We start from the raw sequence: 13,570 nt of genomic DNA on the forward strand, positions 1-13,570 counted from the left end.
CAGAGTCTTTTGGTTTGAGTTGATATCCTTCATTAGACCAACTTGGAGGTGGGTTGATGTTTCTAACAAGCTTTTGGATAACACAGTATACTTTTTCAAGCTAGGTGGACCCCTTCTGCACTCCACTTTTTGAAAAACATCAACCCAAGTTGGTCTAATAAAAGATAATCAACTCAAACCAAAAGATTGTCTATCTATTCAATTTAACAGTGGCAAATAGCAGGAACCTTGTAAAAGAACTAGTTGTGAGAAATAATTTGGGATCAAGTGATCATGAATTTGTTTGGTTTAGTTTTAATTGTAGGAACAAGAAAAATGTCTATAACAATGGTCTTGGACTTCAGGAGGACTTTGAGAAATAAAGGAAATCATTTAAGGAGACTGGGCTTGAGAGTCAAGAGATGGACACTAAAGTAGCATTGAACTATTTAAGGCAAAGATACAAATACAAATACTTTCAGGACCCTGCAGCCCAAGCAAGAGAAAGACATTGGTATGGAAAGGCTGCAGACCTGCATGAATGAACAAGGACTTTGAACAGGCCATTAAGAATAAAAGACTAACTAAAAGCAATGAAAAATAAGATGATCAGTAAGGAGAAATATCTTAGTTTGGTGCAGAAATGCAAGAATAAACTAAGAGTGATCAAAAGTTTAGTCAGTGTTAACCATGTGAAGAATTGAAACAAATAGCAAACACTATTTTTATTGTCATATTTTGTTATCAGTCGTATAAATAAAAAGAGAATCAGGAAGCAGAAAAAAGGGCTGTTACATGCTGAAAATGTAGTAGAGCTCAAGAAGAAACCCAAGATCTGAACCTTGTCTCAGTTTTCAATAAGGATGAAGATATATTTGAGGATTTTGGTGGAGTACCAAGTGATAATAAGCATATGATTATATACATTTAAATTTTTGAGGTGCAAGCGAAAAACTTAGATTGCTGACTGTCACAAGATCATAGGGCCCAGATAATCTCAGAAATCTATTTTAGGATATCAAAGGAATTGGCAAATGAAATAGGAACTCCTTTGGTATGACTCTAATGAATATATCAATTTGGGGATAGTACCCTATGATTGAAAAATAACAAATACAGAACTTATGTTTAAAAAAGGGAGAAGGAGTGACACGGGCAATTATAGGTCTGTCAACTTGACTTAAATGGTCTTTAGGATCTTAGAACAAATACTGAAGAAAAAAGAGTCAAAGATCTGGAAGTAAAATAGGAAATGGGACAAAACACAGCATGGATTTATCAGAGGATGACTAAATATGACAAGATAATTAACTTCTTGGATAACAGCAATACAATAGACCTAGTTTATCTAGATCAGAGATTCTCAACCAGGGTACTGTGGCACCCTGGGGTGCATTAAGATCCTTTCAGGGGTACTGTGGGGTGCCACACAATGTTAACACTGTTAGGTTAGCAAACATTATTTACAAGAAAAACCCAGATATTTCAAATAGGAGAGTATAGTGTAAGAACTTTCTGATTTGTTGTGGTCTTTTTGAGTTCTTTGCAACAGAAAAATTAATCTAATACATTTCTCTAGTCAAAAACAAGTGAATAACTAAGAAGTGGTATTTTCCAAGGGATATCTCTAGTCTAAGAAGTTTTAGAACCACTAATTTAGATTAGGGAAATCTTTTGATATCGTACCTCGTGGAAAATTATTGGTTTGACAAGAGAGAACACAAATCATAACCACAATCACGAGGTGGGTGAAGTGTTGGTTTAGAGGCTAGTTTAGAGCAAGTTTTATTGCAAGGTCAGTCGTCTGACTGAAGTGTGGTTGCCAGTGGTGGTCCTAGGATCTATACTGCTTAACATTTTTATTAGTGACCTTGGTACCAGACCTAGACGTAACCTCATGAAATTTGTGGATGTAAGTAAGGTAGGGGTTGCTGAATATGGAACAGGCCAGATTATTATGCAGGAAGATTTAGATAATTTTGTAGGATAGAGTATTAGAAATGGTACAAAGTTTAACGTTGTGAATTATAAAATCATGCAGTTAGGGACCAATCAGTTGGCTCTAAGATGTTAGTTCATAGACTGGAAACAACTGTTTATTGGATGACTCCGAGTCAACAGTGCAAGGCTAGAGTTTGTACTGAGCAGGATCTATTCAGTAGAGGCAAAGTACTAGAATAGTCCTGGTCCCTAGTATCTCAACTTAAACTGAACCAGGTTCAAAGCCTAGCTTGGCAAAAGAGAGCTTGAGAGATGCTATGATTACTCTTTACAAATATTGAGGAGATGACGCTTTTTTATGATTAAAAAACACACTGTTATAATTAATTGGCTACAAACTGGCTGTGGACAAATGTAAAGTGGAAACTAGAATATAATTTGTAACAATCAGAGGAGAGAAGGTTGAGAGTGGTCTTCTGGGCCAAGTAGTGGGGGTCAAAGAACCTCAATTTCTTCAAGGTAGCTAATAATAAGTTTATGAAAAGGATGGGGTCATGGATCCACAAGCAGAAACATTCTGGAGGATTTGATGGCTCCTCTGAAGATAGGTGGATGGGCAGGGAAAGGAAGACTACAGAGTGTTTTGGAGGGAGCAAGCATTAGGGGGTGGCTAGAAAGAGGGGGTTCCCTGTGAAGAATGGAGATCCTGGTTGAGGAAGCTAGTTGTGACTGAGGGGGAGGTTGACCCCAGAAAATGTTCACAGGAATTGTTAGGGGGGCTGGGTGGTAGTCTAAACATTTTGTCCATTTTGTTTTACTATATTGTCAAAGCATTTGATCACTTTTCCTTTTTTTTTTTTTTTTTAATACCATTTGTTCTTCCTTGTAATAAGAAACAGAAAAACAAAAGGATTTACCAAAGTGCCTGTGGTAAATCATGATTCCTGAGCAAATTAATAACCTGGGCATACCCATTCAGCAGAGTGGGGGGACCAATAGGCCAACACAAACCCAGGATCTATTGCTGGCACCACCTCAATATCCTAGATTGTTGCCCTGGACGGCATGGTATAAAGGGAGTCCTGGCTCCACAATCAGTGTGTGATAGGTGGAATTAAGTATTTGCAATTACCACTTTGGGGTATAGCATTAACTAGCTTGTATAGTTGTAGGTGTCTAGCAACCCCATGGTTCAGGACTTTTGCTGGTCACATGTAGGGCCCAGAAAGGATCCTTTTTCCACTCATGAATGCTTCTGCTGTTGCCTTGTTTTCTCTACTTCCTGTGGACCATTGGGACATTGACACAGATGTGGAGGTGTTGACTGGAGCGTACTGATGTTCCTGCTGGTACTTGGAAAATACTAAAGTTCTCAGCTGGAAGATCTGGCTCTTCTGCTCAGGCCATACTAATTGCCAAATTTGGGGTCAAGAAGGAATTTTTCCCCTAGGTCAGATTATCAGGAACGACAAAGTTTTTCCCTGCCTTTGTGGCATCAGGCATAGTCCTTTTCCTAGGATTTTCTGATCTTATAGTAACTAACTACTGCCCTGCTGTTGAAATAGCAGGGCATTGGCATTAGTGTCCATTTTCTTTGCTTTTACCTATGGCGTTTTACCTTGTTGTTTCTGGTATTGCGCCTTGTAGTTATGTGAAGGTTTAAACTGGTGATTTGTGGATTCAAAGATGAATGATTACCTGTGAATGCAGGGACTGCAGATGATATTAAATTATTCTGGGTACTCAAATCCCAAGCTGACAGCAGAGCTACAGAAAAATCTCACCAAGTGATGTGAGTGGGCAAAAAAGAGTGGCAGATGAAATTCGATGTTGACAAGTGCAAAGTATTGCACATGGGGGAAATAATCTCAATCATACGTATAAAATGCTGGGCTCTGAACAGGCTATGACTCAGGAAAGAGACCTTGGAGTTCTTGTAGACAGTTCTCTTAAAAAATCAGCCTATATGCAGCCAAAAAAAGCCAAGAAAATGTTGGGCATCATTGAGAAGGGAACTGGAAACAAAGTGTGATTTTGCCACTGTACAAATCCATGGTGCACTGACACCTTGAGTTTTGTGGTAGAATTAGATGTTGTACAGAGAAGGGCTGCCATGATGATCAGAGGGGAGCAGCTCCTGTGCCAGAAGAGACAAAAAAAGGCTACGACTCTTCAATTCAGAAAGAAGAAGGGTGAGGGGGGAAATGCTAGAAATCTATAAAATCATGAAGGGTATGAACAAAGTGAATAGAAAGCTGTTATTCACCAAGTCCCAAAATACAGAGTGGGCACCCACTGAAATTTGCAGGAGACAGATTTAAAACAAAGAAGAGGAAGTACTTCCTTACATGGGTGTAGGTTGTAGCCATGTTGATCTGAGGACATAGGCAGACAATATCCTTTGGGTGAATCTGATATCTTGTATTAGACCAACTTAAATAATTGGAAAAAAAATGTCTTAGCAAGCTTTCAGGTTTAAAAACCCTCTGGCAGGCTGAGGAAGCCTCTGCAGTTGGCGTGTGCTCTTCCTGGACAGAATGAAAAGTAAAGAAGCCCAAAGCTGGTACGCATGCAAGACAGGCAGTCAGTGAAGATGTAAACTGAGGAGTCGGTGGGTGAGAAATGGCCTGTGCTGGACTTCTCCCAGGGGTGCAAGCCCCTGGAACTCTGTGCCAGATGACAGGAGGCTGCCGCTGCCGCCTGGGCTGTGCCCGACTCCTCCTGGGGCTGCAAGCTTCTGGATCTGGGCACCCAATGACAGGAGGCTGCTCCTGTCTGAGGCCTTGCATCCCCAAGAGTCTGGCATATCCCTCCTGGGGGTGTGAGCCCCCAGAACTGCACACCGGATTAGAGGAGGCTGCCTCTGCCACCTGAGACGAGCAATGGGCACGGGCTGTGCCCAGGACCAGGGAAGATTGCTGCTGCTGCTGGTCCCAGGCAACAGCAACAGCCTCCTGTCATCCAGTGCACAGATCCAAGAACTCGCAGTCCCGGGAGGAGTCCAGCACAGCCCGGTAGCCCTCCCAGGGGTGTGAGCCCCAAGATCTGTGTGCTGGCTGACAGGGGGCTGCCTCTGCTGCCTGGGACCGGCGGCAGCATCAATCTTCCCCGGCACTGGGTATGGGCTGCGCCCAGAACCAGTCCCAGGAGGCAGCCTCCTGTCATCTGGCATGCACATCCGGGGGCTCACACCGCGGAAGATTGTTGAAGCCTCTAGTCCCAGGTGGCAACACGTTGAAACAGCTTTGAAACGAAACACCCAGCAAAATTTCACGCAGCCCTAGTTCACATTACCCTATTGGCAGAATAGCTCCTCCACTGGCAAATTACAGTCTGCCATGTGCTAGATCAGACTCTCTTAATCCTTTGGTGTTTCACTTTTTTCCAATTCTACGCACTGCCTCCAGAACACTGACTTCTGGTGTGGGAATATTAGGCCTCCACAATACTGTGTCAGATGATGTTTTATGTAGCATTTATGTTGAGGCTCAATTTTCAGTACAATAAGCAATGCTGTTTTGCAAATCTCTTTTTGTTGAAGAATGGTGATACGGGATCAGCCTCAGCAAAGGAGGACTGTTCCGCTATTCATATTTAGCAATTTGGCTTCTGTGCAATAAAAAAAATAGTTTGTATTTATTTACTGGCAAAATAGCCCATTTTTTAAATTGGTCTTCGCTGAAAGATAAAATGGAGAGAAACCGAACAGGAAAATTAAATCGCTAATGTACTCCTCGCTTTTAGCTTTTACTTCATTTGATTGTAAATTGTTTGCAGTGAAATTGAGAATTAGTAGTTTGGATAAAGCTCTATAAATTCTTTTAGTGTTAGATTTAAATGCAAAGGAGGAATCAGGTCTCTAACCTTAGTGAAGTATAGCCATATCTTGATTGGCTCCTATAGACTCATTAGCCATTCCTTCATATCACTTGTTTGAACTCTCAGTTGCTGGCTGTTGAATTCACATGAGGTGGATGCTGGAAGATATCTAAGGACCTGTGAGACTGAATATTTAGGCAGTTAAATACTCTTACTACTAAACAATAATCTCAAAAGACTCTTTGCATTCTGTAACAGACTTCTGAAATGGAATGGCTCTTCATATATGTGGATCACTTTCAAAGAATATGCGCTTCCTGTAAAATTAAAATCCCATTATATGATAAGAAATAGTGGCTGAGTTCAAAGTAGATTTTCTTCATTTGGTAAGAAAAGCAAACTGCCCTCTTTGCTAGCCAGGAGAACTAGATGCTTTGTGGCTAGTTCCTGGTCCTAAGATCTCAGAATCCCTGAATTTATATGCCAGGATGAATTCTTGACATATGGAGAGGGCAGAGCAGTGTGGCATCTTTTATAGACTAACTTATTCAGAGGCATCAGCTTTTGTAGGCTGCAACCTAGTTCATCAGATGCTATAACAAAGTTGGCAGTAGCTTAAAAAAGCTCATGCCTCTCTGAACAAGCTAGTCTATAAGGTGCTACCCTGTCTTGCCTTCTGTCCATCTTCAGTCTAATAAGACTAACCATCTCTTTCTGACTTGCAGAGTGAGGAATGACAGCCATGAGAGTATCATTATTTATTACCAAGATCATTTCTTCTAATTACAAAACTAAAAGGATGATATTTCCATTTTCCTGGGTGTAGTACCTTATCTGTTAGAATAATCAGTGTGGGCATTTTACACTGGCTACAGTAATTTCTGGTAAGAAAAGAGTCTAGAATTTATTTAATTTTACAGGTAGAGTTTTCTCCTGAAAACTTGGAGAGATTTTGTTGTTGGTTTATTCAGTAGGCCATTTTTAATTTTTCTGGTCAGAGCTGGAGGCAAAGTGATTTGACAGATTTCTGCCCTTTGCTAGTAACACCCAAACACATTGTAGGAGGGTTTTTCAGTGATGCAGAAAATGTAAGCTGCATTAGTGTGCATAAACAAAGGAATTCAGGTATTAATTAGAGAGGACGATTTGTTTGGGGAGTCAAAGATTAAAGTAACTCCTGATCCCCATAAGAACAATTTTGTCTGCTTTGTACTGTATAATAAATCAGATTGCATAATGGCATTGTCATTTGGGCTTTCCAAGAGGAAAGCAAACAAAACACAAAGTGTGATGCTTGAGTTTCATGAAGGAGAGTGTCCCAAGATGCAGGGAAAGGTGATGTTTTTTTCTTTGCTGATGCACTCCCTGCAGATTCTCTTCCATTAACTCTTTATATTAAGCTACTGTTGTGTTTTATATGTCGGTGCTGTTGTATCCATTCTTGTTCTTATCGGGGAAGAAGTCTATACCTCCGGCTTTAAAGAGATAAACAAGCAGTAATGCTAGTCATATGTCATGCTTTTTGGACTTTGAATTTCCATCTAATTGGATTCTAATTTACTTTCCCTAATGTAATGATTCTTCAACTTAGCAAGGCTAAGCAGCAACACTGATCTCTTGCCTACTCTGTCTTCAGGGGCTAGAAGCATGGAAGTTGCTCTTCTGTTCTGCCTACATGCATCCACATATGTGCACCAAAAGAGCTGACGTTTTCTGAAGTGAGCATCTCAGAGATGAGCAACAGTACCAACAAACTGCTAGGCAAATCCTTTTCATTTGTCCAAATACAGACACCAACTATGCAAGTATAGCATGGAGTTAGTGGTTCACACAGGCATGCATCTCTTGAAAACAGGTTCATCTGTAAGGCCATCTGTAAGAGTTAACAATATCATTAAAACTTTGATGTAGGAATGTGACAAAATAGAAACACAAGTACGTTAGTAAATATCATTCATATTTTAGTCCTGGTAGGATTACAGTCTCATATCCTGCACTATTTTTTTTTGTTTTGTTTTGGCAGTTTTTATTTGTAGCAGTAAATTGTGGTTTTGATTTGGTTGCGTTATTTTAATAGTACAAGGAAAGACGCTTCATAAAGGTACTTGCTGTTCCAAGGCTCTTCTGGATTGGAGGTGCAATGCTAATAGAGCTTTAATGTACTACATGCAGTATGCGTTTACTGCAGAAATTGACTCAGAAGGTGTCATTGACTATGCTGTTGTTGAATATTAAGAATTAATAAGCCACGTGCACTAGATTGTTTTAGATGTTTTGTGTATTATTCCTCTTTCACATTGACAAGCCACGTTCTGCCAGCTGCAGTTTATGTTAGTAATCCTGGCTGCAGAATCTGCCACTCTTGTTAAGTCTGCAGTCTCAGTTATTACCTTATGTTCTTACTGGTGCATAACTTCCTAAAACAAATGCTGGTTGGGGTGCCTTTCTAAATGAAGTCTAGGCTCAGAGAAAAATTGAAGTGAAACTTTTAGCCAAATTAATTTTTGAGTTTGGTGTAAGTACAGAGCATAGTATCTTCTACATATCCCAGTCGGGAAATATTTTTTCAAACTTAACTTCATTTTGCAGATTTTCTTAAGATCTAGGGGAAGAAAAACAAGTTTGGTTTAGTGATACTGCAATCACGAAAATTAAGATTTCTCACGAGACAGAATGGAGTTTTTTGTTAGATTTGTTTCTCCTTAGACTATCACAGCTATAATTTTAGTATAAACTCAAGTTGTAATTATCTTCTGTGAAGCCCAAGATAGGGGGAAAAAAGGCTTAATTGTTTAGAAATTAGTCTCTGTAAAACTGTAAATGCAATTTTGGTAGAGGCAGCTACATTTCCATCCTTGAAAGAAAGACATGATCTTCCATGCTGCTCTGGATTCTTTGAGAACAAAATCCATGACCATGAAGGTTAATTTTTAAGAAAATCATTGTTTGGTATATCCTCTCATTCCGACACTGTTCCTGCTTTTTGCTGGCCTCCATCAGAATTTAATGAAACAGGTTAAGGGTGCTGCATGTATATAAATTGAAAGTTGCTTTGGGATGGTATTTAAGGGCATCTTTACATGTACTCTGTGGGGGAACACTTTAATTAGAGTGGCTCCAAGAGCTGTAATTAAAGCGAGAGAAGCATCTTATGTATTCAGTGTCCCACACTTCAAAATGGCAGCAAAAAGGTGCTTTAACTGAAACTTGTTTTGCCTAATTAGCGCACTTCAGCAGACTCGATTAATCGAGCAGATTAATTGAGTCTACTCCGATGCACTGTAATTACAGTGCATCAGAACAGCATCCCTGCACACCTATAGGCATGCCTGTGCCTCTACAGTGCACCAGAAAAGCATCCCTGCATGTCTACAGGCACCCTTAAGTGTAAAATATCACAGTAGTTTTTAAAAGGAACAAGTTAAATTATAGTATACAGTTTGCTGGGACATCCCTAGGAGGCAGGTCTAAGCTAACCAGTAATAAATTATGGTTTTTTTTAAAAATCAGGACAGTCTTAGAAGGAAGTGTTTAATTAGAATGCAGTCAGTAGTCAGTTGGTGTTTAGCAATATGTTAGATTTGTGGTAAATTCTAGCCTATACTTTGCTGGTGCCGATCCTACTGCCACTGCAGTCGATGGGAGTCTTTTGTAGACTGCAGTGGGAGGTGGATCAAACTGAATGTACGTGCTGACAAACAAAGAATCAGCAAGTCTGCAGCTTTTTGAGCACTCAGTAAATCTACACGCTCCATTTCAGTTTTCAGGTTTGGCTTGACTGTTTAGTAAGGTTCAGTGAGCTGGAAGCAGAGGACAAGTTCGAAGATAATTAGTTCAGTAGTTCTAAAGATCTGTGTGTTTGAAACAAGTTTGATGACCGACAATTAGTTTAGAAGATGCTGCACCATCTTTGAACGTAGATGCGGAAACAGAACGGAAAAGACTTCAGCTTCTTGGTCACGGGAAGAGGTTAAGAAGGGTCAATGCAAAATGGTTCCAAGCTGACGTGGGTGTGTGTATATAGATCAATAGATGTATGGTTTTGGTCAATTTCAATACAGATTTACTTTTTATATTGACTGATTCAGGTGCATTTGGGGCTCCTGTGGGTTTCATGGATCTATACTGCATCCTATTTAGAATTCTTGCACAGCTACCTGCCTCCTCCGCTTCCTCGACTATGAGATCTTCTGGATTCTCCCTACCTCACTGCTGGATGGAGTGCAGGGTCTCTAGTAAGATCTATGGGTGCTTATATATGAGCAGTGAGGCTCCTCCAACACGCACTGATTACAGCACATTAGAGCAGACTTGATTATCAAATCTGCTGGAGCGTGGTAATTACCATGTTCCAGCAGACTCCAGCATCTCATCTATCAGCGTCCCCTCCACTTAAAAATTACATGCTTTAGTTAAAATGCCCCTGCTGCCTTTTTTAAGCATGGGGACGCCGATACACGAGACCCTCTGGGCACTTTAATTAGAGTGGCTTTGCAGCCACTCTAATTAAAGCCATCCCCCCACCACTCCCAGAACACTTGTATAAAAGCCCTATGGTTCTGCTAGCAGTGACTAACGCAGATAACTACTGCTCCCTACCAGCGAGCGAGCACATGTTGACATCATGATTTGTGTCATATATGAGGATGATGGTTCTTGGACATTGGGACATTGGGTTACTGCATAGTTGTATAGCAAGATGGGATGTATAGAATATGACAGTAGGTGACCAAATAGCAAGAGCACAGCATCAAGGGTTTTCATGAGGTACCTATGTAACTCAGTTTAAAAAAAAAAATCTGCAAGAAGGAAAGGGACAGTTGATTTTTTTTAAAAATACGTGCACCAATTAACAGACTAGCTTAATCTGTAGATCGGGGCGGGGGGGCAGCACGAGACCCCTAAGTGTTAGATTTGTTACCTCTAAATGTAAGATTTTCTAGTCCATGTACCCTGGCAGAGCCAGACTTAGGGGTAGGTGGCATGGGCACTGGTGGTCAGGGGGCACAGGTGATATGGTGCAGCTCTACAGGCAGAGTTGGGGGCAGGGTGGCTGCTGCAGCTCTGGTATTACTATTCAGGCAGCTAATGGAGACAATTGTTAACATCTGTGAAGTAAAGAACAGTGGGCAATTAATGGGTAAATGACTCCCTTAGATGCTTGACCAGTAATACATACCAGTGCTGCATCACCATGGGAGCGTGGTGGCTTGGCAGAGCCAGGAGCAGCAGAGCTGGGACACCCATTTTAATTTTCACCAGCTGTGAATCTCGGAAGAAGAGAAAACAAATTGTTGCAAGTACCTAAGAGCAGAGTGTCAGGGGCTCAGAACAAGAAACAAAGAACTAAGTTAATGACTGCAATGAGAAAATACTTGAAATAGATTCATTGATTGTAAGGGGATGGAAGGGACCTTGCAAGATCATTGGGTCCAGCCCCCCTGCACTAGGCAGGAAAAGACAACTGGAGTCAGATGACCCTGGCGAGATGACCGTCCAGTCTCCTCTTGAAGATTTCCAGGGTACGTGATTGCATCACATCTAGAGGGAGCTTATTCCACAGTCTGGAGACCCTAGCTGTTAACAGGTTTTTCCTAGTATTAACCCTGAAACTGCCTTCTAGGAGTTTGTGGCCATTATTCCTGGTTTTCCCCAGGAGTGCCCTGGTGAACCGTTGCTCACTGAGCCCTTGATGTATTCTCCTGGTATAGCGGTAAGCTGCTACCAAGTCCCCTCTCAGTCTTCTCTTTGTTAGGCTGAAGAGACCCAAGTCCCTCAGCCTTTCTTTGGATGGCTTGCCTTGCAAGTCTCTGATCATACGGGTGGCTTTTCTCTGGACTCTCAAGTTTTCCACATCCTTGCTGAAGTGCGGCACCCAGAACTGGACGCAGTACTCCAGCTGTGGTCTCACCAATGTCCCAATATCCAAGAACCATCATCCTCATATATCAAACAAAACATGATGTTAACGTGTGCTCACTCGCTGGTAGGGAGAAGTAATTATCTGTTAGTCACTGCTAACAGAACCATAAGGCTTTTTTATATGTGTTTTGGGAGTGGTGGGGGGATGGCTTTAATTAGAGAACGCAGTAAAGCGGAAGAATCACTGCCTTGGTTTTCCTTGAGATGCATCAGTTGATGCATGCAGAGTATTGTTTGTCCTGCTAGCCAAAGCATCATACTGATGGCTTATGTTCATACTGTGGTCTATTATTGCCCCTAGGACTCCTTCAGTCATGGTGCTAGTCAGTTTGGCACCACCAAGCCTGTAAGTATTTTGGGGATTGTTCATCCCCAGATGGAGCACTTTACACTTCTCAACATTGAACTTCATTTGGTTCTGATCCATCCAACTTGCCAGCCTGTCTAGGTCCGCCAGTATCTGCAGCCTATTGTCAACTGTGATCATGCTCCCTCGTTACTTGGTGTCATTTGTGAACTTGGTCAATGAGCTCTTCACCCCCACATCCAAATAACTGATAAAGATGTTGAAAAGCACTGGACCAAGCATGGACCCCTGAGGGACACCACTGGCCACTTCTTGCCAGGACGACACAGATCCATTTGTAAGAACTCTTTGGGTCCTTCACCACAGCCAGCTTCCTACCCACTTAACTGTTGAGCAGTTAACCCACAATCCTTTTAATTTTCCCATGAGAACATCATGGGATACCAGATCAAAGGCCTTCTGGAAGTGTAGGTATACAATGCCAACCTCCTTTCTCTTATCCAGGTGGCGAGTTACCTGGTCTTAGAAGGAGATGAGATTGGTAAGACAAGACCTGCCTGTGATGAAGCCGTGCTGGCTGTCATTCAGAATCCTACCTTCTGCAAGTGTATCACACACAGACTCCTTGATGAATTTTTCCAGGATTTTCCCTGGGATAGAAATTAGGCTAACTGGCCTATAGTTGCCTGGGTCCTCTCTCCTCCCCTTCTTGAAGATGGGCACAACATTGGCCCTCTTCCAGTCTTCAGGGACGTCTCCTGAGCACCACAAATTTTGGAAGAGTTTCATCAGAGGTCCCACAATGTCTTTGGCCAGCTCCTATTGGATGAAGTTCATCCAGTCCTGCTGAGTTATAAATGTCTAACTTTTCTAACTGATCATACACCAGCTCAGCATCAACAGTGGGAAGGCAGACAGTAGGAACACAGTCATTCCCACCATGCCCATTCTGAACCTTATCTACTATGATTTTCCACTTAGTCTGGTTAAATACTGAAGCAAAGTAGTCATTCAGGAATTCAGTTTTTCCCTGAGTGTTTGTAACCAGCTGTCCTGAGTTGTTAAGGAATGGCCCCACACTTCCATTTGTTTTCTTCCTGTTCCCTACATATGTGAAGGACTTCTTATTGTCCTTGATTTCCATTGCCAGTTTAAATTCAGTCGCCGCCTTAGCCTTTCTAATGTGCTCCCTACAAGCGCAGGCCAGTTGTATAGTCCTCCTTGAGGACTGTCCCAAGCTTCCATCGTTTGTATGCCTGTTTGTTCTTTTTCAAGAGGACCATGATATTTCTATGAGGCCAAGAGAGTTTACCAGTCCTTCTGCTACCTTTCCTCTGCATGGGAATGGACTTCTTTTGTGCTTTGAGGATCGTGTCCTTGAGGAACAACCACTCTTCATGCACTCCTTTCACCTTTGGTCCCTGGTCCCACAGCGCTTCCTCTACTATTGCCCTGAGCCTGTTGAAATTCACTTTTGTTAAGTCCAAAACTTCAACCCTGCTACCTGATTTGCCTGCCTTGCGACATACAGTGAATGTGGTGGTTTTGTGGTTGCTGTCACCCAGGCCACCCTCTATATTCAAGTAGCTTACCAAATCTTCT

This window comes from Crocodylus siamensis, chromosome 2, assembly GCF_052110815.1.
Source record: "Crocodylus siamensis isolate JL-2025a chromosome 2, ASM5211081v1, whole genome shotgun sequence".
Lineage (NCBI taxonomy): Eukaryota > Metazoa > Chordata > Crocodylia > Crocodylidae > Crocodylus > Crocodylus siamensis.